Here is a 27,991-nt window from a genome sequence, read left to right as displayed (position 1 = left end):
AGATCAGACTGTATTACCAAGCTCTCACTGTGCGCTGTAGAAAATTGATGGTTTTAAAAAGGATTTCATTTGGGGGGTCCTTAGAAATGCATAAATCTAGTTATAACAGTTAGTCTCCCTTTTTTTCTCTCCCCTGAAGTAATTGCCTACTTGATAGCTTCTAGATTTTATAAATTAAGGTACCACCCTGAAAAGAGGAGTATGGGAAAGGCCTTTTCTTTGTGAAGGATTGCCTGACTCCTTGATTGCTGACCACTTGCCCTCCCAAACTACCCCCTCTTAAGGTTATGAACCAGATGAGATCTACAGCACCTATACCATGGCCTAGACCATGTTTTAAAAACAATTATAGTTACTGCCAACATCCAAGAATTAGGAGTTTTTCAAAAATAAATTTCCAGCTTTTTCCGAAAAATCAGAAAATCTAGTTATTTTGGATTTCATTTCTCATGTTAATAACTTACTTTGAGTTCAATACTAACTGATTCCTTGAGATGAAGGATAGTCTCCAATTATCACTATTCCTTCTGCCCAGCCCTGCTTGGCTTCAGTTAGCTTTGAATTTTCAGCCCCTGCCCTATATCATGTATACTCTACTGCAATTACCTTATTAAATACTGCTGTTTTAACTGATAAAATGTAAATGCTTTGGGGCATGTACATATGACTGTCTTGCATGTAGCCCATTACCTGTGAAAATACAGATTTCAGTATATGTATGCTAAGCCAACTTTAAGTAAGGTCAAAATGTTTTACAGAGAAAGTTTAATGAAGCCAATAAGTAATAAAAATGATTAAGTGGAAAATTTCCAGCTGGGTAGTCAAGGAATAGATATGATATTTCCAGATGCTGTACCATCAAATTTTATCTTCTACCTAAAATTCTAAACACAAAGGTCTTCCTATTGAAATGATACAAATAGAAGAAATTATACCCCATGTATAATTTTAAAATATCCAATAATAAGAGTTTTGTTGAATAAATTATTGTGCTCCATACAGAAGAGAAACATGGCCACCTTGAGAAAAATGTTGCAGAAGAAACTTAACCACAGAAATTGATAAAAAGTATCATTAAATGGAAGGGACAGACTCTCAAATAGAACATGCAGTATTAGTCCTTTAAAATATATAATTATATGTGAATGCATTAAATATGTACATATATATGACTCTATAAACATGCATTTAAAAAGACAAAGTATATTTAATGTCTAAGGAAGTTATCTCCTGGTGGTAGACTAGATTGAGAAGTAATTATTGTACTTTTAACATTTTTACAATGATCACTTATTATTCTTTGATGAGACAATGATAACCAGCTCAAGCTGAGGTGTAGCTCCAAGTAGAAATCACAAGTTGAGGTATCTTGTGAACTATTTTCCTTGGGCCTAACAGAGAAACAGTGCTGATAAAAATCTTTCCAGAGTCTCAAAAACCCATCTATTGTGACAGGAAGGTCACAGAATGCCCAATTATTATAAATCTTTTCAGGAGAGGTGAGACCCTGAGGTGTAGCTGTCAGAGTAGATAATAATATGCAATTACAGGAGTTAAAAAATGTGTTTCCTCTGACCTCAAGGAAATGGGAGGAGAAGAAAAAGTAGTCATAGCCAATATTTTTCATCAAATCACAACCTTGAGAAAATTTTAAATATCAAAAATGCTGTTATTCAATGTACAGAAATACATGACAAATTTTAGATGAAGCAGGGTCTTTGATAAACTCACAATTCCAGAGCTAAAGAACAACTTCAAAAGCAATGAAACTCAATGGACTACTATTAAATAATAAACCTGGGCATAAAACCCACATCTTTGGATTACAAACCCAATCCTATTTCTATTCTACCACTCTTCCTTTTAAGGGTAACACAGAGCCAAAAAGACTTTCTAGTTATGGTCCCTGTCATGTTATTAATGTTCACTTTGGCAAAGATAGTTCCAGTCTATGAGTTTCCTTTCCTCATCAGTGAAATGATGACCAGATCTACATGATTTCCATCAGTTTCTCAGCTCCAAAAGTCCATGATTCTATGGCAAAGAAAAGACATTTGCTGGGGTCCCAGGCTGCTCCTTTGTGCACCACATAACCTACTTCAGGAGACTCGCCTATACCTCTTATTCCACTCTATTGAAATAATTGCCAGCTTTGGGGCAGGTGTTGTGGAGCAGAAGGGTAGGCCACCACTTGGAATGCCCACATCTCATATCTGAGGGCCTGGGATCAGGTCCCTTCTCCACTGCTGATCCAGCTTCCCGCTAATGAGCCTGGGAGACAGCATGTGATGGCTCCAGTTCTTGGGTTTCTGTTACCCATGTGGGAGACCCGGATTGGGTTTCTGACCCCTGGCTTTGGCCTGGCCCAGCCCTGGCTATTGTGGGCATTTAGGAAGTAAATCAGTGTACAGGAGATCTCTCTGTCTCTGTCTGTGTCCCTCTCAAATCAATAAAGATGAATAAATTAACCTTAAAAAATGAGAGTACTAGTCTACAGACTTATAGGTGAGCACAGTTGCCAAAGTAAGGTTCCCCTCATTCTCTGATGAGACAAAAATGATAGCCACATGTAGTGATGAAGAATTATAATCTCAGGATGCTCATGCATCATTTTAGTGAAACGTACTCTGCTTACTGGGACAGGTGTCACTATAGTGCAGGGAAATCTGTGACTACAAGATAACAATAGCATTCTCTAAGCTCGTGTCTCATTGACCTTGGGACAGTAAGATCATGGCAAGAGTGTGAAAAAGGATAGTGGACCACAGACAATATGAATCAAGAAGTCACCAAACAACACTGGACAAAACCCACATCCAAGATAGTCTATGTAAATTATACTTATAGTTATATAAGGAAAGGTTAGAAGAGTAATATGAGTCAAGGAGAAATTCATGTCAAAATGAAAGCAAATACATGGAGGAAGGAGATAAATGGTAATTACTTGATAATGCTTGATCTAAACAAAATTAAATATTTGCTGTCCAATTGCTTTCTCCCTCCATGACTAACTACCTTTGTATATTAATGTACCTGTCAACTCATTCTGTTTATCTCAAGATTGACATTTAGCATGTCAGGAAGGAATAGGGAAATAAACAGACATTATCACTGAACAATGAAAGAAAGAGAGACTTTCACATGCCTTGACTAAAAGTATGTCATTAAATCTTCTATATAATTAAAAAACAAATCAATAATGGCAATATTCCCTCAGAAATTTTGCCAATTTCACTCATAAATCATAATATTAAATTCTTCCCTCAAGACATTGTCACATATGAACTCTTATCCACACACAAAGAATGATACATTAAAAACAGGAGCTTGTTTTAATTAGTACACAAAGATCCATTGAAAACATAAAGACATATCAACAAAATGCTACAGTGTGGATAACAAAGCCATTGCCTAAAAATGTTAAAGGCAAGATTAAGATCTCTATTAAAAAGACATCCATAAAGCAATCAGTGGAGAGAATGAGATGTCACAGAATCATGAATGTTTAATGAGAAGGCTGATAAGCTATTCTCAGAGAACACAGACAATTTAAAGAGCAAAATACATAATCCCAAAGAGCAGAGCATGTTACCAACCCATTACAATCACAGTAGATGCTAACATCAGGGAAGAAATAGGCAACCCTGGATAGAAGAGATTTAAGAAAATTTGATAATAGAGCTTAGCCATCGTATTTGAAGATCCCCAGACATTGAGCTAATTCTGCTCTCCAGAAGTTGTAATGAAGGCTCTTAGCTTTCACTCTGAAGTTGAGATCTTAGAGGGGGACCATTTAACAGACAACCTTGTTCTGCATTGAGCCATGAACACTCAGGTTAAAAAAAATGAAAACAGCTTTGTGAGGAGTTCCTTACTAGTTAATTAGAATAATAATGAAATAAATCACAGCTGCAGCTTCATTAGGCTATCACAGTGTGGTCTGAAATGCTTTATATATGCTCTGTCATTAATCTTCTCAAGTCTCTGTGTGGTGTTATTATCCATCTCATTTTACAGTAAGGAAACTGAAGCACAGAGAAGCTATGTTATTTATCCAAGGTCACACAGTAGGCATGTAACCAAGTTTACAACCTAGGAAGTTTGTTCCAGGTTGCAATCTCAAGCATGGCCTAAAACCACTACTTACCACCCTCAGCTTCTTTTCCCCCTACTACATGCTATAGCACAGACAAAGGGCTGTGTGCTGGGCTGGAAATGGTACAAGATGAGGAGTTCAGTGATGCGGATTCCAGGCAGATTCCACCAAAGATGTGTGGTCCTTGGGTACCTCATTCTACTTCCTGGGCGTTAGATTCTCCACCTGCACTAATAGTGGTGTAGACTGGATAACATTAAATATTATCGCTGCCCAGCACTGACGGAGGTGCATGAGTCTGTATTTCTACTTTAATTTTGTCTTAATGAAGTCTTGTATAGCCCAAACTACTTCCTTTCCTCAAAACTCCAATCTAATTATCCCCTTGACTTCTCCATTTGATGTCTAACATGTACATGAAATAAAACAGGTATGAGATCAAATTCTGCCTTTCCCAAACCCTACCCAGATGCCCTGATCCCACCGTGGTCTTACCCTCCCCTACCAGTTGCTCTGGCTCCAAACCTTGATTTCTTTCTTTCATCACACTGTATACCCAGTCCTTCAGCAAATGCCTAGGATAAGTTTTTCAGCGTATCTCCCAAATTAAACCAGCTCACACTCCCACAACTACCCACCCAACAAGGACAAGTCCCGTCACCTAAGCACTCCATCTCTCCCATGGACTTTATTTCAACAGCCTCTGTTTTCCCCCCACTGAAGCCCCAGGACTTCTCTCTACCCATGCTTTGTAGGGCAAAGCCATTGTGTTTGTCATCTACTCAGAATTTCACTCAGAAGGAAAAAACATCATTTGCACATCTTGCAAAGACCCAGCTTCTTTGGTTGCTGAGCCCAGCCCCCGCTCCCCCACACCTCTACTCTACAGAGCTGGGCTCCAGTCACTCTCCCCTTGTTTACTGCCCTGGGCATTCTGACTTCCGTGGTTCTTCAGTCTCACAAGCACATTCTCTCTTCTTATTTTTGTGTCTGCCTCTGTTAAAACCAGTCTGTCCTCAGACATCCGGGTGACACGTCCTCTCACTTTCTTTAAGGCTCCAGCTTAAACATCTGCTTACTACAAAGGCCTGACCATCATACAAAAGCAACACTCTCCCACTGAAAAGCCCCATCCCCTTGTCCTAATTCATCTTCGTGGCACTCACTAAGCCCCCATGCCCCTCACCATCATCCCTCATTAAAATGCCAGCTCTATGAAACTAGGGAATTATTCACTGCTGGGAACCCACAGCCTCCAATAGCATCTGGTACATACATGATCAAATCAGCAAATAATTATCACAATGTGTTAAAAAGATCATTTGCCACCAAATGCTCCTGGGCACAGGACAAAGATCAAGACTTTTTATCTAACACATTTAAAATTCAGCACTCGCCTGAAAGATAATAATTGCTTGATACTATTTATCCAACAAATGAGGGCATTTATTCCCCTGAAACATACTAATTCCTTTCTAGAACTGGTTAGGAACTATGTCTCTAAATCTGATTGGTGAAAGCACACCATTATGTCCAAGAGACAACTGTTGACTGAAAAACCCCTAGCGGGCATCAAAAGAAAAGTCATGGCACAGGCTACCACTTAAAAGATGAGAGAATATATGTCAATTGCCATTTGATGAAAACAAACAAACAAAAAAACTACGTTAAAAGTCAAGCCTCACAATGTGAAGTGAAGAAAACGACAGTCATTTCTCACAGAGTGGAAGACAAGTTCCCCTTAGCTCCCATGTGTAAGAGCACAGTCACGGCCTGTGGGACTACGCTTACAGAAATCACTGTTCCATACTCCAACCCTTGAGTAACAACAGTACAGAAAAAGCTGTCACCTCAAACATTTGTCTCTTTATTAGATATCCTTGGCATTTACTGAATTCTGGGAGTTCTTACTGGTGCTAACAAAACAAAACAAAACAAAAAGTAGCCATTCTACTTTATGTAAGAGAACATCATAGCCAACTATCAAGTAGATTCCCACAAGTTAAACCACCATCTGTACAACTTGGGAATTAACGAAAGATAGCATTTATTTGGCTACACTGGCTTTGGTGAGCCTCTTCCACACCAGGGTTATCATAAGTGACAAAAACCAGAGATCCAGGGTCACAGTTGTAATGCAGCAGGGTAAACTGTGGTTTGGGACGCCTGCAAATCCAGATCCAACTGGGAAGCAGCATTTGATGGCTCAAGTCTATGGGTCCCTGCCATACACGTGGGAAACCCAAATAGCATTCCTGGCACCTGGCTTCACCTTGACCTTGTCCTGGCTGTTGCAGACTGGGGAATGAACCAGTGAATGGAACATCTCTCTCTTTGCCTTTCAAATAAATAAATTTATTAAAAAAAAAAAGGACCCAAAGTCTGTCTGTCTCATTTGTTCCAGTTTGCATCATTTAAGAAAATTCAATTCAAAGAATATACTTATGAAAACCATATTCTTGTGATTAAAGATAAAGGTCGGTTCTAAAAAATTAAAAACCAAGGTAAAGAGGAACAATCTCCTAAAAAGCTGCCAGATTTAAGAAGAAAAAAAAAAAAGCTTCAGTTGAAGAAATTACACCTACTACTTAAGCTTTCAGCCAAGATGGAGTAACAGAAAATGGATTGAACCTGCTGCCTCCAACAACAAAACACTGGATAAAACATATGAAGCAGTAGTGTTCAAGACAGCAGATTTTATGCACTGAAGGACAATGAGGGTTGAGAAGGAATGCACGTGGGATGAGCTAGAAGCCTGCCCCAGCTTACTGCCCTAAGAGGGTGTCTGGTCCATGCACAGAGCACTGGAGACTACAAATGAGCCCAGAAGACTCTTGGAGCTGGGGAGTTAAGGGCCACTTGGAGCTTACAGTAAGCAGCAGCAGAGAGAGCAGTAAAGAAGAGAAAACTGCACAGAGAATGAACCAGAGATGTGTACAGGGTCTGCCTTACGTATTCAGGAGAATACTGATCAGTGCACATGTGGACAAGGAAAGAAACCCTACAGAACTACTGTAAAGGATTGGAAGGAACAGTATCTGGAACTCACACAGGGCCTGTTCACATGAATCCGACTAGGAAACTTCTTGAGATATTGAGGAAAGAAAGGTTTTTCCTTGGTTATGAGCAAAAAGTAGCCCTAGACCAAATGCTACATTTTTCTAACTAAAAAAAATCTTTTTAAACAGCAAGAGCCAAGAGATCCAATGAGTTTAAATGATGCCAGAAGGAAGGTTAAGCATATTTATTGGAATTCAAAATATCCATCACTCAAAAAAGGTAAAATCTACCAGTATGCAACAAAAAAAATTCCAGAAATATAAATAAGTAGGAAAATATGGTTCTTCATGTGAAGAAAAACCAACCAACTGAAAATGACTCGGAACACATACAGCTGTTAACATTAGCAAAGACACACCAGAATAGGGGCCAGCACTGTGGCTCACTTGGTTAATCCCCCACCTGCAGCGCTGGCATCCCATATGGGCACCGAGTTCTAGTCCCAGCTGCTCTTCTTCCAGTCCAGCTCTCTTCTGTGGCCTGGGAGGGCAGTGGAGGATGGCCCAAGTGCTTGGGCCCTGCACCCACATGGGAGACCAGGAAGAAGCACCTGGCTCCTGGCTTTGGATTGGTGTAGCTCTGGCCGTGGTGGCCATTTGGGGGGTGAACCAAAGGAAGGAAGACCTTTTTCTCTGTCTCTCTCTCACTGTCTCACTGTATCTGTCAAATAAAAAAAAAAAGACACACCAGAATAGCAATATAACTGTATTCCACATATTCAAGGCTGAGACGTTATGAAGCAGACATTAGAAAGACATAAATTGAATTTCCAGAGATAAAAACCACCAGGTTAGATCAAATAAATAAATAAAACACTATTTGGATTATCAGGTACAGAAAACAAAATAGTGAATTTGGGAGCATAAAAAAAACTATCCAAAATAAAACAGGGAAAAAGTGTTTATTTATTTTGAAAGGCAGAGCAACAGAGAGAAGAAGAGAGCTCTTCCATCAGCTACTTCACTCTCCAAATGGCCACAACAGCCGAGATTGGGCCAGGCCAAAGGCAGAAGCCATGAACTCCATCAGAATCTCCCATTGTGGGTGGCAAGGGTCCAAGCACTTGGGTCATCTGCTACCTTCCCTGGTGCATTAACACAAAGCTAGATCAGAAGTGTAGCAGCTGGGACTTACACCAGCACTCTGATATGGGATCTTGGCAGCTTAATCCACTGAGCCACAGTGTTAGTTCCAGGAAAAAAATTAAAACAAACCAAGCACCAGTGATCTGTGGGACAACATTTACTGGCTTATTATGTATGTGTAACTTTTCCCATGGGAGAAGTAGGAACAAAGTATGCATTTGAAGATAGAACGGCTAAAATTTTTCCAAATTTGAGGACAACATAAAAACCACAGATTCAAGACACTTAAAGAAACCCAGGAACAAGAAAAATGAAGAAAATTAAAGTAGGCGCAACACCACAAAATTAGTTAATATCAACGAGAAAGAAAAATCTTCACATAGAAGGAAACCATGCAATGAGTACAAAGGAATACAGAAATGAAAGTTTCTTTTTTTTTTTTTTATCAAAAGCAATGCAATCAACAATCAACCTCAAAAAATACAGTTCAGAAATATCTTTACGGGAAAAAATCCATCAACTTACAATTCTAGATATAATAAAAATATCTTGTCAGAAACAAAGGTTAAATAAAATATAGAAGACAGGCACTGCCAAGAAAGTTAAAAGAAGTTTGGGCAGATGGAAATACGGATGGACACAAAGGAATAAAGAACACAAGACAGGGGCCGGCGCCGTGGCTCACTTGGTTAATCCTCCACCTGCGGTGCCGGCATTCCATATGGGCGCTGGGTTCTAGTCCTGGTTGCTCCTCTTCCAGTCCAGCTCTCTGCTGTGGCCTGGGAGTGCGGTGGAGGATGGCCCAAGTCCTTGGGACCCTGCACCCACATGGGAGACCAGGAGGAAGCGCCTGGCTCCTGGCTTCGGATCAGCGCAGTGTGCCTGCTGTAGCAGCCATTTGGGGGGGGGGGGGGGTGAACCAACGGAAGGAAGGCCTCTCTCTCTGTCTCTCTCTCTCACTGTCTAACTCTGCCTGTCAAAAAAATTTTTTTAAACTGCTGTTATTTAAATCACCTTAAAAGGCAACTGACTTTTTAATCAAAATAAGAATAGTGCTTGCTGTAGTTCATAATACACATATACACATATAAATAAAATATATAATATACAGAGGCCCAGAGGGAAGAAATGTAAGAATAACATTTTAACATTATTATACTACATGTGAGATGCTATAATATCACTTGAAAGTAAGCTATGACAAGCTAAAGATACATACAAATCTAATTATAAATGTTATTATTTACAAAGCTAACAGAGAAGATAAAAATCACCGCAAGAAAAAATTACCCTAAAGGAGACAGAAAGAGGAAAAACAAACAAACAAAAAAGAAACAAACAGAAAAGATAGCAAGATGATAAATTAATATCTACCCATATCAATGATCACAGTTAATGCAAATGAGTCTACACACCACAATTAAAAGGCAAGGACTGTCATACTGGATTTAGACAGCAAGACTGAACTGTATGCTGTCTACAAGAAAAGTACTTCATGTTAATGCTAACCAAAAGAAAGCTAAATCACCTACATTAATATCACACAAAGTAGATGCAAAATATACCTAATTCATCTCTGTCAAGTCAGATATGTTGGAATGTGGTGCTTATTCTTAAATTTTTATTTATTTATTTTTACTTTATTTGAAAAGCAGAGAGACAGAGAAAGAGATCTTCTATCTTCCAGTTCACTCCCTAAATGGTCAAAACAGCTAGGGCTAGGCCAGGCTGAAGCCAGGACCCTGGAACTGAAACCAGGTCTCTGTGTGGGTGGCAGCATCCAGCTGAGCTGTTACCTGCTCCCTCCCAGGGTGCACATTAGCAGGAAGCTGCATTGATAGTGGAGCCAGAACTTGAATCAGGCACACTGGTATGGGATGTGTGTGTCCCAAGCGGCGACTGAATACTGGACTAATGGCCTATCCCAAGTATGGTGTTTAGAGGCCCAAAGTCTTTACTCTCAAGATTGGCTTCCTCACTATTTACTTTATAACACAAAGCAAGTGACAGAAAGCTTCAGAGCTTCACTTCTTTGCCCACAACAGGTGTACTCAGGAGCTAAGAGAATCTGTCTCAACACCTCGCATGATGGCTGACGCTCAGAACTGGTCGTTTTTCCTCTCCCTTTACTTGTCACTGTGTCTGTTTTAGCTTTCCTTTAAAACAAGAGATACAACCTCACCAATAAAATGTGGTATTTCCCTTCAGAATTTAAAGAGGCCCCTCCTAAAAGACTTTAAAGAGCTATTCACGTCTGGATCAGTCTTGTTTTGTTTAAATCATGAGAGAGGCCTCCAACAGAAGTCAAATAAATGCTTTCCTGAGCCTTGGTGGATGTTGTGCTGCCATCCAATGCTAAGGTCACTGCGTTCATTTCCTGACTGTAAGTGAATGGGCACAAATCAGAACAATTCTAAGAATGGTATTTACTTGTCCAATAACCTTGTCTAGCATGCTGCCTAGTCCACAAACCGGTTCTTGACAACACACACTTTTGGGTACTGGGTTTGAATGTCTTCCAATCACTTCTCGGCCTTTTGGCTAAGATCAAGTGTAGTATCAAGTGAACTGGTCTTCCACATTGTCGAACAATTACTTAGGTAAAAAGACTAAAGGCAGTCATTGATAAGAACAACTTAAAACAGCAGGGCCAACAATATTTTTTAAAACAAAAGCCAAATGTGGGAATTTATTTTGGAGTCATTAACAAGAGGCGAGAACTCTAGCTTCCAACACGTACTTATTCTTTCACTGTTAACTTCCTTCTTAAGAAAAATTACTGAATTCAATTCTGAGTCTTGTTGCTGATTTAAAAGTCTATATATGTTTCCATGATAGTGCAATAAAAAAAACCCTGAAATTTTCCAAGTTTTGAAGCTACAGTGTCTATAGGATGCTTTTGTTTAGCTTAGTATTTAAAAAAAGAAATAAAAATGGCCAACCGATATGTGAAAAAGGTCCAATATCACTAATTATCAAGAAAATGCAAATAAAAATGCAATTAGGTATCACTGCACCCTGTCAGAATGGCTATTATAAAAAAGAGAAAAATAAAAAATGTTGTCTAGGATATGGAGACAGTGGAACTCATCTACACTGCTCATGGAAATGTAACTTAGGAAAGCCAATACGGAAAACAGTATAGAGGCTTTCTTATAAAAAAAAAAAAAAAAAAAAAAAAAAACTAGAGCTGGCGCTGCAGCTCACCAGGCTAATCCTCTGCCTTGCGGCGCCGGCACACCAGGTTCTAGTCCCGGTCGGGGCACCGGATTCTGTCCTGGTTGCCCCTCTTCCAGGCCAGCTCTCTGCTGTGGCCCGGGAGTGCAGTGGAGGATGGCCCAAGTGCTTGGGCCCTGCACCCCATGGGAGACCAGGAAAAGCACCTGGCTCCTGGCTCCTGCCATCGGATCAGCGCGGTGCGCCGGCCGCAGCACGCCGGCCGCGGCGGCCATTGGAGGGTGAACCAATGGCAAAAGGAAGACTTTTCTCTCTGTCTCTCTCACTTTCTACTCTGCCTGTCAAAAAACAAAACAAAACAAAACAAAAACTAGAAACAGAACTGCCACTTGATCCAATAATCTCACTACTGAATATGGATATGTATGTGTGTGTATACACACACACACACACACACAATGGTTTCCTGTCATACATATGTCATATATCATATATATATGACAGGAAATCACTGTATCAAAAAGAAACCAGCCATACCATGTGTATTCCAGCACTGTCTGTAGGAGCCAAGATACAGAATTAACCAAGGTGTCCATTATCAGACGAATGCACAATGAAAATACGGAGTACATACAAGGTGGAATACAATTCAGTCATAAAAAGGAATGAAATGCTGTCATTTGCAGTGAAATAAACTATACATAGAAAAGAAAATATCACACATTGTTCATCATATGCAGAAATGAAAAAGCTCTCTATGAACACAGATGAGTAATGACTAGAGGCAGGGCTAGGCAGAGGGGAACAGAGACAGCTTGGGTAACAGGCACCAAACCAAGCTCTGTTGAAGGAGAAAGATCCTAGTGCCACACAGCACAGTGGAATGACTGCAGTTCACAATAACCTAGTATGCATTTTATGAGCAAATAAAAAAAGAAGCTCCACAGCCACAAACATAAAGTAGTAAAAGAAGGGCAAATGTTGAGTACCCTGATTTGATCAATACACATTATATACATGTATTGAAATGCTGCATGGTAGTCCATAAACATGTGCAGTTAATAGTAATTAAAAAAAGGTGAAAAGTAATTTCCGATGATGGTTCCATACAGAGAAATCTGTGACCTGTGAAGATCCTTTGTGATCTGGCAATATAGACTACTGGGTACACAGCTCTAAGAGTAAGATATATCCATTGCCCACAACTAAGAAAAAAAAGTAAACAAATAAATAAGAAAATATGAAGCATACATATATATTAATAGTATCTGAAAAACTTTACTATCTGAACAATACAGTTCTCTGCTGTACTTTTCTTACAGATAGAATAATGAATGAAATATTAGAAAATAAGGTGTTACTTTCTAAGATTTAGAAAATAAGGGCAAAGAAAAGAGCAAAATTATGATGGATGGGAGTTATCAAGAAAGGTTTCTTTCCTGGTTGAATTACAAATTCATCCTAATGGGGTGAAGGTAAAAAATTAGGAATTAAGAATTCATCCTAGGGGCTAGTGCTGTGGCATAGTGGGTAAAGGCTACTGCCTGTAGTGCTGGCGTCCCATATGGCTGCCAGTTCACGTCCCTGTTGCTCCACTTCTGATCCAGCTCCCTACTGATGCACCTGGGAAAGTATCCTATGATGGCCCAAGTCCATGGGCCCCTGTATCCACTTGGGAGATCTGAAAGAAGATCCTGGCTCCTGGCTTCAGGTTGGTCCAGTCTGGCCACTGCAGCCATTTGGTGAGTGAATAAGTGGATAGAAGATCTTTCTTTTTCTCTCTCTCTTTCACTCTCCACATGTGTAACTCTGACTATCAAATAAATGAATAAATGTTAAAAAAAAAAAAAAGTTTATCCCAATGGGGGTGTTTGGTTAAAAAAAAAACTCTCAGAGAGGATGGGTAGAATAGGACTTTTCAACCGCAGGGTTTATTAATATTATTAATATTTATTTATTTATTATAGTATTATCTATTTATTTCTATTATTAATATGATTGGGGATATGTTTAGAGGCACCAGATTACAAAAGGTGTTAAAATGTCTGCATAAACAGTTATATTTTTAAATGGAGAACTGCCAATGATATGAAATTAAAGTCTTTTTAATGACTTATTTTATTGAAGAGGAACAAGAAGATAGCAGAAAATGTGTGTGTTTACCACCTTCTAATGCTGATTTTTTTTTTTTTTTTTTTGACAGGCAGAGTGGAAAGTGAGAGAGAGAGACAGAGAGAAAGGTCTTCCTTTTGCCATTGGTTTACCCTCCAATGGCCGCCGCGGCCGGCGTGCTGCGGCCAGCGCACCGCGCTGATCCGAAGCCAGGAGCCAGGTGCTTCTCCTGGTCTCCCATGGGGTGCAGGGCCCAAGCACTTGGGCCATCCTCCACTGCACTCCCGGGCCACAGCAGAGAGCTGGCCTGGAAGAGGGGCAACCAGGACAGAATCCGGCACCCCGACTGGGGCTAGAGCCCGGTGTGCCGGCGCCGCAAGGCGGAGGATTAGCCTAGTGAGCCGCGGTGCCGGCCTTTAATGCTGATTTATGAAGTAACAAAACTAAAAAGTATTACAATTGATCCATTACTAGGTCACAAAAATATTAGAGAAAAGGATGAAATTTTCTAATAGTCAAAAACTTAATTTGCTCTTGGCTGCAAATATTTTTACAATAAACACTTGGGATTATGAAGGAAAGAACCTTTGGAACTGTTCAAGTGATACTACATTATTACATGAGATGATTTTATATTGCAATGAAAAAAAATTCTGGTATTTTTAGAAAAGAAAAAAAAGTACTCTTAAATATTCCCAAGGGTATTTTATTGCTCAGAAATCTTACTTTTAATTAAACCTTTAAAAGATCTAACTAAATAACTCGACAGATATCTATGTTTATAGATTTGTATCTATCCTCATACATATTTGTATAGTTATACGCTTAGCTAGACATATATTTTTAAATATTATTTCTTGCTTTACCTTCTCTCTCTCTCTTTGGGCATATAATATATTATAGATCTCTCAGGCTGCATTTCTTTGAAATTCATTATAAAGTTGTGCTATTTCAGTGAAGGATCCTTAGGCCTTTGCTGGGTCAGACATGTTTCAACTTATCCATTCACCATCTGCATCTTTATGTTCTATTGTAATGCCCTAGGAGCTACAAAGCAGAAAGCTCTGCTGCTTCCCACTCACCCACCCGCAGTAATGCTGTTTCCTCCTGTACAAGCAGCTGGGCTGGTACAGCCACCCACTCCCACCTCCTCACTTTGATTTGTTCCTGTATTTATTTCACACTCGTTGTCTCCAATGTTATTATTAAGCCCTTAATTCTTCCTCCCAACATTCTCATTTCACAGGTTTACAATCCAAGGCCCAAGGAAATTTGCATAATTTATATCAATTATAAACTCAGTCTGTTTCAAAAATCAAGTGCCAGAACACACCCGTATGATTCCAATTTCAAGTTCTACTTCTTTTATAAAAAAAAAAATCTAATTATTTCAATGGCAGAAAAAGAGGGACAGACAGACAGAGCTCCCATCTGCTGATTCTCCAAATGCCCACAAGGGCTGAGATTGGGCCAGACTGAAGCCAGGAGATAGGAACTTAATTCAGGTTTCCCATGTAGGTGGCAGGGAACCAACTACTTGAGCTATCACTTGCTGCCTCCAGGGGGCTGCAATGGCAGAAGGCTGAAATCTGGAGCAGAGCCAGGATTCGAACCCAGGCACTCTGATACAGGATGATGAGCGACCTGACCCTCAGCTTGCACCCTAGACCAAATGCCTGCCCCTAGTTCTCCATTTTAATTCACCATACTATCAGGAGTTAAAAAACTAAGTGGCGAGTCAGCTAAATGCTGCATTTCCCCCAACTCAGTGTTTATTCTTTTCAATTATTGTTATTTCAAAGAATTCATATAAGTTCCTATAATATGACTTAATTCTGTTAACTGTTCAAAGCCTGGAACTAATAAAAGCACTAATGCTTACCATTCAGCCATAATTCAGGAAAGACAAGAGCAGACATAAACCTTACTAATTATAGTACAATATTTGACCACTGCCAAGACCCTGGAGAGCTATTTATATTCTGCTCCTCAGATCATGTTCAAGGGTTTTAAGTTCAAGGCAAGGACAAGCAAGGTGCCACAAACAGAAGTTTCGGCTGTAGACCATGCCACAAACATAAACACAAGGCAAGTAAAAAAACACCCTTGTTCCCCACATTTTTAAATGCATAGAGCATATGCCTATTTTTAAAAGGATTTTTCTGTAAGAAACAAAATCATTCCACTCACTTTCTCCTACTCTGATCATATTTCTCAAAAGTCCAAGTGAAGTTACCCTGAACCCTCTCGTGATGGAAAATACCACTAACTCTAAAACCCCAACAAGGCACCATCCAGTGTAATTACAAAGAGTTACAAAGCATAATAATCATAAAGAAGGGGCTTTTTCCAAACACATGGGAATACTCAACTTGGAAGACAAAACATGAGGTTGGGCACTTTATTTATTTATTCTTATATATATTTAAAAGGCAGCGAGAAAATAAGAGGAAGAGAGATCTTCCATCAGCTGGTCCACTCCCTAGATACCCACAAAGCCAGGACTGGGCCAGGCTGAAATCAAGAGCCTAGAACTTCATCCGAATCTTCCACGTAGGTGGCAGGGACCCAAATCCGTGCAACATCACCTGCTACTTCCCAGTGTGTGTATTAGCAGGAAGCTGGGTCAGAGAAGCAGAGCAGGAAGGGGAACATGGCAGTCTGATATGGAATGTGGGTGTTCAAAGTGGCATCTTAACAGCTGCCCCAAGCTCGCCCAGAACATGAGGTTTTATTTGGATAGTTTATTTAAAATTGTCTCCCTTTCCCACTCAATGGTATGCATGGAATTACTAGCCTCTGCAAAAGCTGTTTTGTCTACCAGCAACTGTGGAAGAACAATCCAAGGAAAGGCACTGAGGTCATTGTCATCATCACAGTCTGAGCCAACCAGTTGGGCTGAAACCTGACCCAAGCACACAGGTAAGGAGTGCAGAAGTGCAAACTGCCGAAAGGACATGGGAGCTGCTCTTGGAAGAATGGATGCCAGTTGGGGGAGAGGCCAACCAACGTCAAGGAGGTCATCTATGAGTTTCTCCAGCTCCCAATGTGTGAAGCCATCGAGTATTTCTGATGGGCCACTCCTCTGAGGAAGGCAGGAGCTAAATAATGAGTTCAGGGATTCAAAGCAGTGAGGTACATGTAATGAGTACCCCACTTCAGAACTGGGTCACAACATAATGCCTTGCTCAGCAACAATGGGCTTGTGCCTGCAAAACTGTACATTCCTCGCATAAAAGCTATTTAATACTGCTGTCCAACTTCAACAATGACAAGAGCTATCATTATATACCTTTGTAAGTTGCCATTCTCCAAACCACAACTGACCTCAAGTTCCAGAGTAAAGAACCTCTCTTCTCCCAGTAATCCCAGCAGTAAAACCCCAAAGTTGTTGCCAAAAACAACACAAAAACCATGATTACATTAAGTGACTTCCAATTCAGAATCAGAGAGCTCTGATGTTTCTCTTTTCTGAAGTAGGAATTACTGACCAAGAAAATTCTACAAAACAATGAATGACAATTCTGTATTTTCCAGTTTTTGTGGGGGAAAAAAGATTTTTTAACAATGCTGGATTTATTAGCTTCTGCCCTCAAAGCCTTTTAATTAATCATAAGTCACTCATTGACTTTTGAATTACCTTATTTTACATTTATTTAGAAAATACTTGAGGTTAACTTATGACCAACAAAAGGGAATATATTTTCAAAGTCTTGGCTCATATTCCAAAAGTGATTAAGGTAATTTAAGACATCTAATACAGGAAGTTAAGGTAAATTTAACTTGTTATTTTATTTACTTATTTTTACTTGAAAAGGAGAGTATGAGAGGGAAGGAGAGAGAGAGAGAGAGAGACAGAGACAGAGACAGAGACAGAGAGAGACTGATTGATTGATCCACTGGTACACTCCCCAAATGCCCACAACAGCCAGGGCTGGGACAGGTGGAAGCCAGGAGCCCAGAACTTTATCCAGGTTTCTGTTGAGCCATCATCTGCTGCTTCCCAGGTACATTAGCAGGAAACTAGATCAGAAGCAGAGGAGCAAGGGCTCAAATCATCACCCCCGTATGGAATACAGGTATCCCAAGCAGCAGCTTAATCACCTGTGCCTTAACACTCAACCTTCATTTCAAAAGCAAATATAAAATAAAGAAATACAAAGCAAAAGAAAATAAAAGGATGAAAGTAAACTGAAACTGGGAGTGGGCCTATCATCCTAAATATATTCCATGTGTTCCTGAACAGTGCAAAAGATCAAACAGAGAATTGGCTTAAAACTTTCCTTAAAGAAAGGTTAAAAGGAAAAGGTGATCATTGGCAAGAACATCGGGGTCCCTAAGATGAAAGCATAACAGTACTTGATATTAACTTCAAGGGACAGCTTTCCCTCCTACCTTGCATCAAACTGCTCTGCCAGCTTGGCCTGGAAAGGGAGCTAAGTGGCTGTTGTTAAAGTGATAAGGCAGGTGAGAGCACCTGAGATTTCAGCTCCTCAGTCCCCTTTTAAGAGAATCTACTTTGTTTACTTTTTCCATAACTGACATTTCCATTATAACATTTGGAGAAAAGTGTTACGGAGCCTTGCTTTAAACAATAAATCAACAAGGGCTGATAGAGTCAGGACCACAAGCGCCACTGAAGCAATGGAGAATATGAGAATTTCTCCGTACAATAAATAAGTATATAATTAAGTACATCCATGCATCTAATGACAGGAATATGTTCTGGGAAATAGGTGGTCAAGGGATTTCATCATTCTGCAGATATCATAGTATACTCATAAAGTAAGACTATCATCCTACACGTGGTTCATTTTTAACCTGACATGTCATTAGGTGATAGGTGATTATATGTATATGTTATATATTAAAAATATGTACCATATAACAGCAAATAAATGACACATAGCTAAAAACCTAAAATGTTAAAACCACATGAAATACATTAAAAATGAACTAGGCAATGTTAATGCTTATTATCTGAACTCTCACTGGTGCATTCCCTACACCACAGAGAAATGGAACTGTGAAACATTTGGTGAGAATCCTACCCTCAGGGCAGGACTCACACTCAATTCTTCACTTTCTGCATATTGTCACTTTCTGCATGTTGTCAAGTAGATTTACAAACAAGATTATACTGTTTCATTGATGGGCAGATGCTTTTAAGAGATCCCAGTCAAGAAAACCAGGATTAAGGATAGAGCTAATGATGTTAAGCACATCCAAACAAAAACTGTTAGAACTGACACTTCTGTGGTTAAAAGGGGTGACAAAAATAAGTGTACACACATGCTTGAAATAATCAAGAAAACTATTGGAAACATTACTTATCATTATCATTGATAATGAATTGAGTCCTAACTATAACTTATTATTAAAAGAAAATACTAAAATAAGTTACTTAGATTAAAATTCAGCAGGTTTTATTCCTTAAAATGGTTGCAATTAATTGCACATAAATTATAATAACAATGAGGAGAAAGATAATGAACTAGTTGGAAGCGAACCTTCAAATCCCTGTATCATAAAGAATTAAGCTAAGGTTTAAAATAATAAACCATATTGTGCTCACTAAAAATGTAAGATTATATTATATGATTAAAAGGTTTATACCCTTAATAAAAATAAATGATAGTATATTTCAGCTTTATTTTATGCCATAGAAATGTCTATTTTTAAATGCTTTATCATTTGCAGAATAAAAGTATGTAATACATGGATATAAACTGTTAACAGAAAAGATATATGAGGAATTGAACTCAAAATTTTTTTTACCAATGGAGTTTCACTAATATAGAAGACACCATAAGAATTGTATAAAGTAAGAATATTGGGGAAATACTTGAATGGGTACTTGGCAAGAAGGATTTATAGTAGCAATGACAGTGCCTTATCTTTACTTTTTCCCACTCTGCTTTTTTTATCCCTCTGTCTTTAGCATTACCATGGAAAATGTGCTTTCATAACATACATAGTTGAGGTAATTATTTGTTTTAATAAATCATTAAAATTTCTGTTATAAGGAATAGCAAGCATTGCCTCCTCTACTCTAGATGGTTCTAAAAGCAATAAGAAGTGATGAAATAATAGAACATGCCTAAATTATTTTCTTAATATGAATTACCTTAGCATAATTCACATTAAATTTAATTTGTGACCTTTCAGCTAAACCATGCTGCTTAATGAGAATCTCTAGTATGTCTTTTCAGCTCTTTCAAATGCTTACTCTCCTGCATGGGGCTTCCATAGAGTAAATTTGTCACCTGCTCCCTGTTTTATTAACCCAATCATGGACGCATTAAATATTGAGTCCCTTGAGCAAAGGGCTCATGTAGCCAATCCTCAGAGCTTTAATTTGGCAAGAGTCTTGACTATGGGTTCATTTGCTGTCTCACTGGGGTTGTGGACAGATAATGAATAAGAAGACAATGAAATAAGAAAGAGAGAAAAAGAAGAACGGAGCAGGGGAATCTGGGAGCAGGTTCTCTGAGTACACACCAGCAGGGATCAAAGTCTATTTCCTCTTCCTCCTTTTGTGGCCCTAGGGATCACACATCCTGGGGACTGGAGAAGGAAGAAAGGGAGCTACGGTGCACAGAGGGACAAGCTCTTGCCAAGACAGCCAAAGCTCTGGAGAAGCTGATTCAGTGAAAGGAAATTCTACTGTTAGTGATATGGTGTAACTAGGCAGTTGGTTAAAGTTTAGGTGAGCTGGAATTCTTTTACCCCTGCAAAGTAATGTTTCTCTCTTTAACTGTCAGCTTGATATGCCCACCTTCCCAGAATGCACCTGTCTCATCCAGGACCACAGCACATGCTAAGATCCCACATCATTTGTATATCCAATCCGGGTGCCACCTGCTACCTCATAAAAGAGAATGAGAGTGGGAAAGAGGTCTCTTTCCCTCAGTGGCCATGCTTAGAGGTACCATACTCTTTTTCTCTTTCTCTCTTTCATGGGCAGCCTTCATAGGATGGGCATATCTCTGTGTGGGGTAGCCGACATTTGCATGTGAATGCTCTCATTGTTATGTAAGTCGTGTTCCTATCTGCCTGTATTACTAGTCTCTGCTTAGAATTCTTATCTCTGTGGGAGGCAAGAGTCTGGGGTAGGAATTTAAACACCATCATGATGTGAGCATGTTAATTTTTACTCCAAGTTCTTGCCTCACACAGAGATGAGAATTCTAAGTGGAGGCACTGTATGGATAGGATTTATTTAATGATTTAATGGTGAGGCAGAAAATACACATTCACAGGTGAATGTGGGCCATCCCACAGAGAGTAACACAGGTCATGAGTGGGTCAGAGAGAGAGAGATGCCATAGTCTGTGGTGAAAAAAGAACTCTCCCCTGTCCTCAGCCCCTTTTATGAGGTAGGAGGTGGCACCTTAACCGGACAAATGGGGTGAGGTGTTAGCATGTGCCCTTTCCTGGATGAGACAGGTGTATCCTGGGAATGTGGGCATATCAAGCCGACAGTTAAAGGAATAAACATTACTTAGCAGAGTTGTAAGAAGTCCAGCTCACCTAAACTGTAACTGCCCGGCTACACCATGTTATTAGGATGTCTGGGGTTTCCCAGTCTGACCTGGCCTGAAGTTCAGAAGACTCAGGAGGACAATTTTGTTTCACCCACTCAGAACACCCAAAAGCAAATGAAACCATGATAACACCTTTAAACACATGCCACAGCTTCACATTCATAAAATTACATTTCAGCATTTGTGAAATGGGTGAATATGAAATTATCATGGCAGAATTTAGAAACCTACACACCTTTCACCTGTCAAATCAAGTTGTGATGATAATAATTCTATGTTTTTTCTTTTTAATAGAAAAGTGATATACAATTATTTTACCAATTCACGATATGATAGCATTAAAGACAATTCTAAGTATACAGCCCTGACTACGCATTCCTATCTCCTCAAAGAAGGTTCTCCAGGGAATCAACAAGGATAGTTAACTAATGCAATAATCATTCAATTAATATAAAAGCTGTTTCAGGATTTTAGATGAACACTACCAAAGGGGGGAAAAAACAGATTACAGCCTTGGATCGTGGAAGTTGAGAAGTAGTTATAGAGCTATAATCCCAATAGCTTTGTCTAAGACTTTAAGAAACCTTCTTTTTCAGATAGCGTATACTAACCACTCACAACTACTGCTCTCAAAGTCTATACTTTCTCAGAACAATAAAGAAGATGATTCACTTAGGAGGCAATAAAAAATGTTATTGCAACTTTAGAGAAATGTTTAAGAGAAAAACTTAGAAAACATTGGTATATAGAAAGAAGTAGGATAATTTTATAAAAGATTTATTTATTTATTTTGAAAGACAAAGTCAAAGAGAAAAAGGTGGACAAGACAGAGAGATCTTCCATCTGCTGGTTCACTCCCTAGATGGCCTCAATGGCCAGGGCTCTCCTAGGCTGAAGCTGGGATCTTCATCTAGGTCTCCCACGTGGGTGCCATGGGCCCAAACACTTGGGTCATCCTCTGCTGCTTTTCCCAGGCCATTAACAGGGTCCTGGATCAGAAGTGGAGCAGCCAGGACATGAACCGGGGCCCATATGAGATTCCAGCATCACAGGTGGCAATTTAACCCACTACACCACAATGCTGGCCCCGTAAGATCATTTCCAAGGTGCTCACTAGGAGGATCACGACATTCTGTTCAGGAACTGCACATGCGTGACATCATGTCCATGGGACATGCTTTACAGACAGGCACCGCACACTCCATGAGGGGCTGCTAGTGTGTATGGAGAGCCAGGTACACTTCCAAGCTCTTGAAGAAATAAGAACAGATGATTGATTTTTTAAGCCATATAAAGGTCAAAAAGCAAAATCTAGTAAGAAAGGAAGGGCTTGAGTTCATTAGTTTAGGGATATGCAAATCAAAACTACAATAAGAACTCAACCATCTCACACATATTAAGATGACAACTATCAAAAATAACCCAGAAAATATCTCTTTGGGGAGGATATGGGAAAATCAGAACTTTAGTGCACTGTTGGTAGGGAAGTAAAATGTACAAATTAATATAGAAAAGAGTATGGTGGTTCCTCAAAAAGTTAAAAATAACACTATTATATGACCCGGCAATTCTATTTTTGGTTAAATACTGAAAAGAATTGAAAGCAAAGTTTCAAAGAGCCACGTGGACATGCATACTCATAGAAGCATTATTCATAGTAGTTAAAACATGCAAGGGGCCAGCATTGTGGGGGTATGTGGGGGTACCACCTGCAATACAAGCATCCCATGGGGGTGCTGGTTTGGGTCCCAGCTGCTCCAGCTCCCTACTGGTGCACCTGGGAGGGCAGTGGAGAATGATCCAGGTGCTTGGAACCCTACGCCTATGTAGGAGACCCAGACGAAGCTCCTGGCTCCCAACTTCAGCCTGACCCAGCCCTGGTGGCTGCGGCCATTTCAGGAGTCAATCAGGATGGGTGATCTCTCTCCCTCTCTCTCTCTTTCTCTGTGTGACTCTGTCTTTCAAATAAATAAAATGAATCTTTAGAAAGAAATAAGATATAAAACATGGAAGCAACTCAAGTGACCAGTGACAGAGGAATGGGTAAGCAAATGTGGCATATACATATAATGGGATATTATTTGGCCTGAAAAAGGAGGGAAATTCTGGCACATGCAACAACATGAAGAAACCTTGAGAACATTCTGCTAAGTGAATGAGCCAGTAACAAGAAGTCAAATACTATACAATTCCTTTTATATGAAGCACTTAATCAAAACCATACAGAGAAAAAGTACAATGGTGGAATTAGGGGCTCTGGGTAGGGCTCAATGTAGTCTTATTTTCTAATGGATACAGAGTTTCAGACTTGCAAGATGAAAAGAGTTTCGTGGTGGATGCTGGTGATTTTTCCACAGCATTATAAATGCACTTACTGTCACTGAAATGTACACTTATAAATGCATCAGATGTTAAATTTTACATTACGTGTATTTTACTATAATAAAAAATTACAAAAAAAGATTTCTCTGAGATACTTATTAATTTGTCACATCCTACTTTATCACCTTTTCACTTTTTACATTGCATTATTCCACATAGACTAATACGTTCCAATACACAATGGAAAGATAAAGTTTAAAAGTATTCTCAGGGTCAGCATTTGGTTTAGTGGTTAAGACACCAAGTTCCATGTTAGAGTACCTGGATTTATACCCAGCTCCAGCTCCTGAGACCTGCTTCCTGGCAATGCAGCCACAGAGGCAGCAGTGAAAACTCCAATAAGTCAGTTTCTCTCCTCCACATGGAAGACCTGGATAGTATTTCTGGCTCCTGGCTTCATCCCTGGCCCAGCCCTGGCAGTTGTGGAGAGTCAATCAATGGCTTAAGAGCTGGGTGTGTGTCTGTGTGCATGTGGATATATATGATCTGTGTTGCTGTCTCCCAGATAATTTCAAAACAAAACAAAAAAAAACCCAAAAGACAAAAAAAAAAAAACTCGTTCTCTCCTCCCAATCTGTTGGAGCCTTTCCCACAAAGTAATGATGAGCACACATGTGTAAATCAGTAGTTCCAATAATCACCACTTTGGAAGAATCTGAGACTACAGCTCCACATACAGAAGGGACTGCGGCACACACTGTGGAAGACAGCTGCATCCCTACCCAGCTGACCAGCCCAGAGCCCTGGAGAGCTACAGGGGTGGCTTACACGACCAGGCAGTTGCAGCCAAAAGAAGATGGCAGCCACAATGGAAAAGACTGCTCCTGAGTGCCAGGCTCTGGCGGAGGAGGTAGCTACAGAACATACCCCAGGAGCAAGAAGCAAACAAGGCCTCATTCAAGAGAGCTGAGCCATGGGCCTGCTGCACACTGGCCTGTCTGTCACCTGCTTTCTACCATCCTATCCTAACTCCAACACAGAACAAGGATCAGCACACAGCAAAAGCTTTAGAAGCTCTCTCTGGCCACTTCAAAAGAGGCCTTAAAAAAATCCACTAAATATGTCCTTTATAAAGAACTACAAATGTGACATTCATAGCAGCTTTTCCCACATTCTTTTTGTGGAACACTAATATGGGAGGAAGTTAATAATGTTCCTCGCACTAGAAAAGGTGTACATGAGTTTTAAAATGTCAACAGGTTCCTTTGCTGGAGAAGTTCCTAGAAGCTTTGTTATGTTAATCTTCACCAGGAATGTTCCAGAGGGAAATGAAGTGACCATGGTAGTGGTGATGGCAATGATTACTCAATGCTTCAACCGAAGCCACTCCAGCCTTATTTCTTTGTCTTTGTGTGTGTGTGTGTGTGTGTGTGTTTGTAGAGATTAGCTTTCTGTTAATTTCTAAAAATTTATTTATTTGAAAGGCAGAGAGAAAAAGAGAAACAAAGTGAAAGAGGGAAAAACAAAAATCTCACAGCCACTGTTTCACTCCACAAATACCCACAGTCGAAAGTCCAGAGCTGGGAGCCAGGAACTCAACACAGGTCTCCAAGTACCTGATCTACCCACCACCTGCTGCCCCCCAGAGTGCACATTAACAGGAAGCTGGAACTAGAACTGAAGTTGAGACTCGAACTCAGGCATTCTGATACGGGAAGTGGATGTCCAACCAGCATCTGAATCCCCACACCAAAGGCCCATCCATACAGATATTATCTTATTTAATTGTCATAGTTCTATGCAGTAGGTACAATTATATAGTATAGAGATAAGAAAGTGAGGCTTAGAGATGATGTAGTAGTGCATAAATTTGAACTCAAATCTGACCCAAAATATGTTGACACTCATCAATTCATTCATCCAATAAACAATTTACTTTGTGCAGGATACTCCTAATATGCATTATATCCTAATAAAAACTGACAATTATCACCGCTATCTTTCCCTTGGCCAACTGCATAGTTTTGAAAGTGTCAGGTCTACGTGAGTTGAAAGCAATGTACAATGAATAACTTTTCCACTTTCCAAATAAATTCACTTTGTGTAAAGCAGAATGAGGTTTTTTTTTTTTTTGTTTTTTGTTTTTTTTTTTTTTTTTTGGACAGGCAGAGTTAGACAGCGAGAGAGACAGAGAAAGGTCTTCCTTTTTCTGTTGGTTCACCCCTCAAACAGCTGTCATGGCCAGCGCACCGCACCAATCCAAAGCCAGGAGCCAGGTGCTTCCTCTTGGTCTTCCATGCGGGTACAGGGGCCCAAGCACTTAGGCCATCCTCCACTGTACCCCCGGGCCACAGCAGAGAGCTGGACTGGAAGAGGAGCAACTGGGACAGAATCTGGCGCCCCGACTGGGACTACAACCCAGGGTGCTGGCGCCGCAGGCGGAGGATTAGCTAAGTGAGCCACAGCGCCGGCCAGGCGGAGTGAGTTTCAAAAGAGCAGAAGATTATAAGGCAAGTCACAGAAGCGGGGAGAAGGCAATAAATAATTGCAAGACAATTAATTTTGAAGTAAAAACTTTATATATTGTTCTTTACGAAAATGAAGGCTGTTGTCAACGTTTATACAGGTAGCTAATGCTTCATGTGGCATATATTGAGGGACATATTGCAATGATCATGAAGATGTGCTAACCTGTCTTTATCTCTCTGTATCTCCAATACCCAAAACAGTGATATGTTGAGTGATGGCCAAGATGGACTCTAACCATTCTATCTGCAAGTGCAAGCACAGACAGTACATATTTTATGATTTGTGCTGAGTCCTTCCCGATAGCACAATGGTTTCCTCTGCCTTTACATCATATGACTACTCAGCTGGTACTGTGTATTTACACATGGTTTTCCCACAAAATGATGGAGAAGTTATAAGCAAAAACCTAGTTTTGGTAGAGTCCACTTAAAGACATAAAGCACACAGATTTCCCCAGTTTATAAGACACCACCCTAGGCTAAGATATGTACAATCCTTTTCACTCTGACCCAATCAAAACTGCCTGTCACGGAGATCAGAGCTATGGCTCAAGAGAGCCTTAAGATAAATCCAGGGGATCAAAAATGCTGGGCAGCACTGGGCACACACCAGTCCTTCTTTCCTGGCTTCCATCATCCTCCTGTTATATATGACACAACCACAAAAAAGGAAGAGCGTCCCTATGGGACTCCTAGGACTTCTCCATGTTTCATGTTCCACACAATGTTCTTTGTGTCTTATTTTACACTCTTAAAGATATAACAGATAAGCAATATAGGTAGATATTACTCATATTTTATAATTCTGCCAGGCTAGGGTTGGGAGATGTAAAATGTTAACATAGCTTAAACAAATGGGATGGCAGAGGACATCTGTCAAATGACACTTAAGGGTACCCCAAATCTTTTTTTTCTTAAGACGAAAGGGCTATGTTTGACAGCTCCCCAGGTCATCAATCCTTCCTTCCCAGCTCATCCTTGCAGCAGAAGCACAGCTTTAGGAGATCAAGTTACAGCCATCAGACATGAGATGTGATTTGAAGATAAACTACATGAGAAAACACGCCAGGCCCAAGGCAACTGCTTTGCTGGTGGCGGTGATGGCAGAGATGTGACATATGGGAGTCAGATGTAGCAGCAGCTCTGTGGCTCACAGCAGCAGCATTGTGGCTTGGGGTTGGCGGTGGCAGCAGCTCTCTTGTCAGACTGATCCTGCGGGGGTGGTTCTAGGAAATGTTCATAGAAATCTAGCCTGCAGCATGCGCCTGCATTCTTCCAAAAGTATATATGCCAGCTAATCTCCCGCGATACACCCTGCTTACACCAGCAAGGGCGGATTCTGCTGTCTACATCAAAGAACTCTGGCAGACACAGGACTCTCTAGAAAGGAAAGGTTTTGAAATGGGTGAAGCTCTCAGCCAGCAGAGTAGAAATTTCACCAGCCAGTACCCTACCACTCTCCAATCACTCTGCAGGGACACTGAGCCAGGCTGTTTAGTTGAGGCTTATTTCAATCCACAAACATAATACAGATGCCCCTTCTGGTCCCAGAAATTGTACCTCCTCAAATTTACCTGTTGAAGATTAACCTCTAACATCTCAGAATGTGACCAGATTTGGAGACAGGGCCCTTAAACATGGGATTCAGTTAAAATGAAGCCAGTAGGATGCACCCTAATCCAACCTGACCAGTGTCCTTAGAAGAGGAAGTATGAACTCAAAGAGAGACACTAGAGGCACTGGTGTTCAGAGAGAGGATGCTATGAGGAGAGAGAAGGTAGCAATCTGTAAGCCAATCAGAGACCTCAAGAAACCAAACCTGCTGATAGCTTGAGCTTGAACTTTTGGCCCTAGAACCATGAGAAAGTGAATTTCTGCTGTTTAAGCCTCCCAGTCTATGTTAGTTTGCTATGATAGCCTAAGTAGACAAGTATAGCAGTATATAGAGTAATCAACAGCCATACCATCAGCAGAGTAGGTTCAAGCCAGCATTCTATCAGTTACGTTAGGGGGTGCAGGTGCAGTTTTCAGAAATTCATTAAACCAACTTTGAACTGAACTGTG

At 40.1% G+C, this 27,991-nt stretch overlaps 1 protein-coding gene and 1 pseudogene across 7 annotated transcripts in view; one reads left to right on the top strand and one right to left on the bottom strand.

Moving 5' to 3' along the window:
• DOCK4 (dedicator of cytokinesis 4) overlaps nucleotides 1-27,991 on the bottom strand; it is a 520,558-nt gene that overhangs the window by 340,390 nt on the left and 152,177 nt on the right. The gene's annotated exons all lie outside the window — the stretch shown is intronic.
• LOC127491854 (U2 spliceosomal RNA) lies at nucleotides 10,763-10,835 on the top strand (annotated as a pseudogene).

The sequence above is a fragment of the Oryctolagus cuniculus genome, chromosome 3 (assembly GCF_964237555.1).
Source record: "Oryctolagus cuniculus chromosome 3, mOryCun1.1, whole genome shotgun sequence".
NCBI classification, from domain to species: domain Eukaryota; kingdom Metazoa; phylum Chordata; class Mammalia; order Lagomorpha; family Leporidae; genus Oryctolagus; species Oryctolagus cuniculus.
The sequence above is the reverse complement of the archived record's forward strand: the minus strand, read 5'-3'. Positions and strand labels throughout refer to the sequence as shown.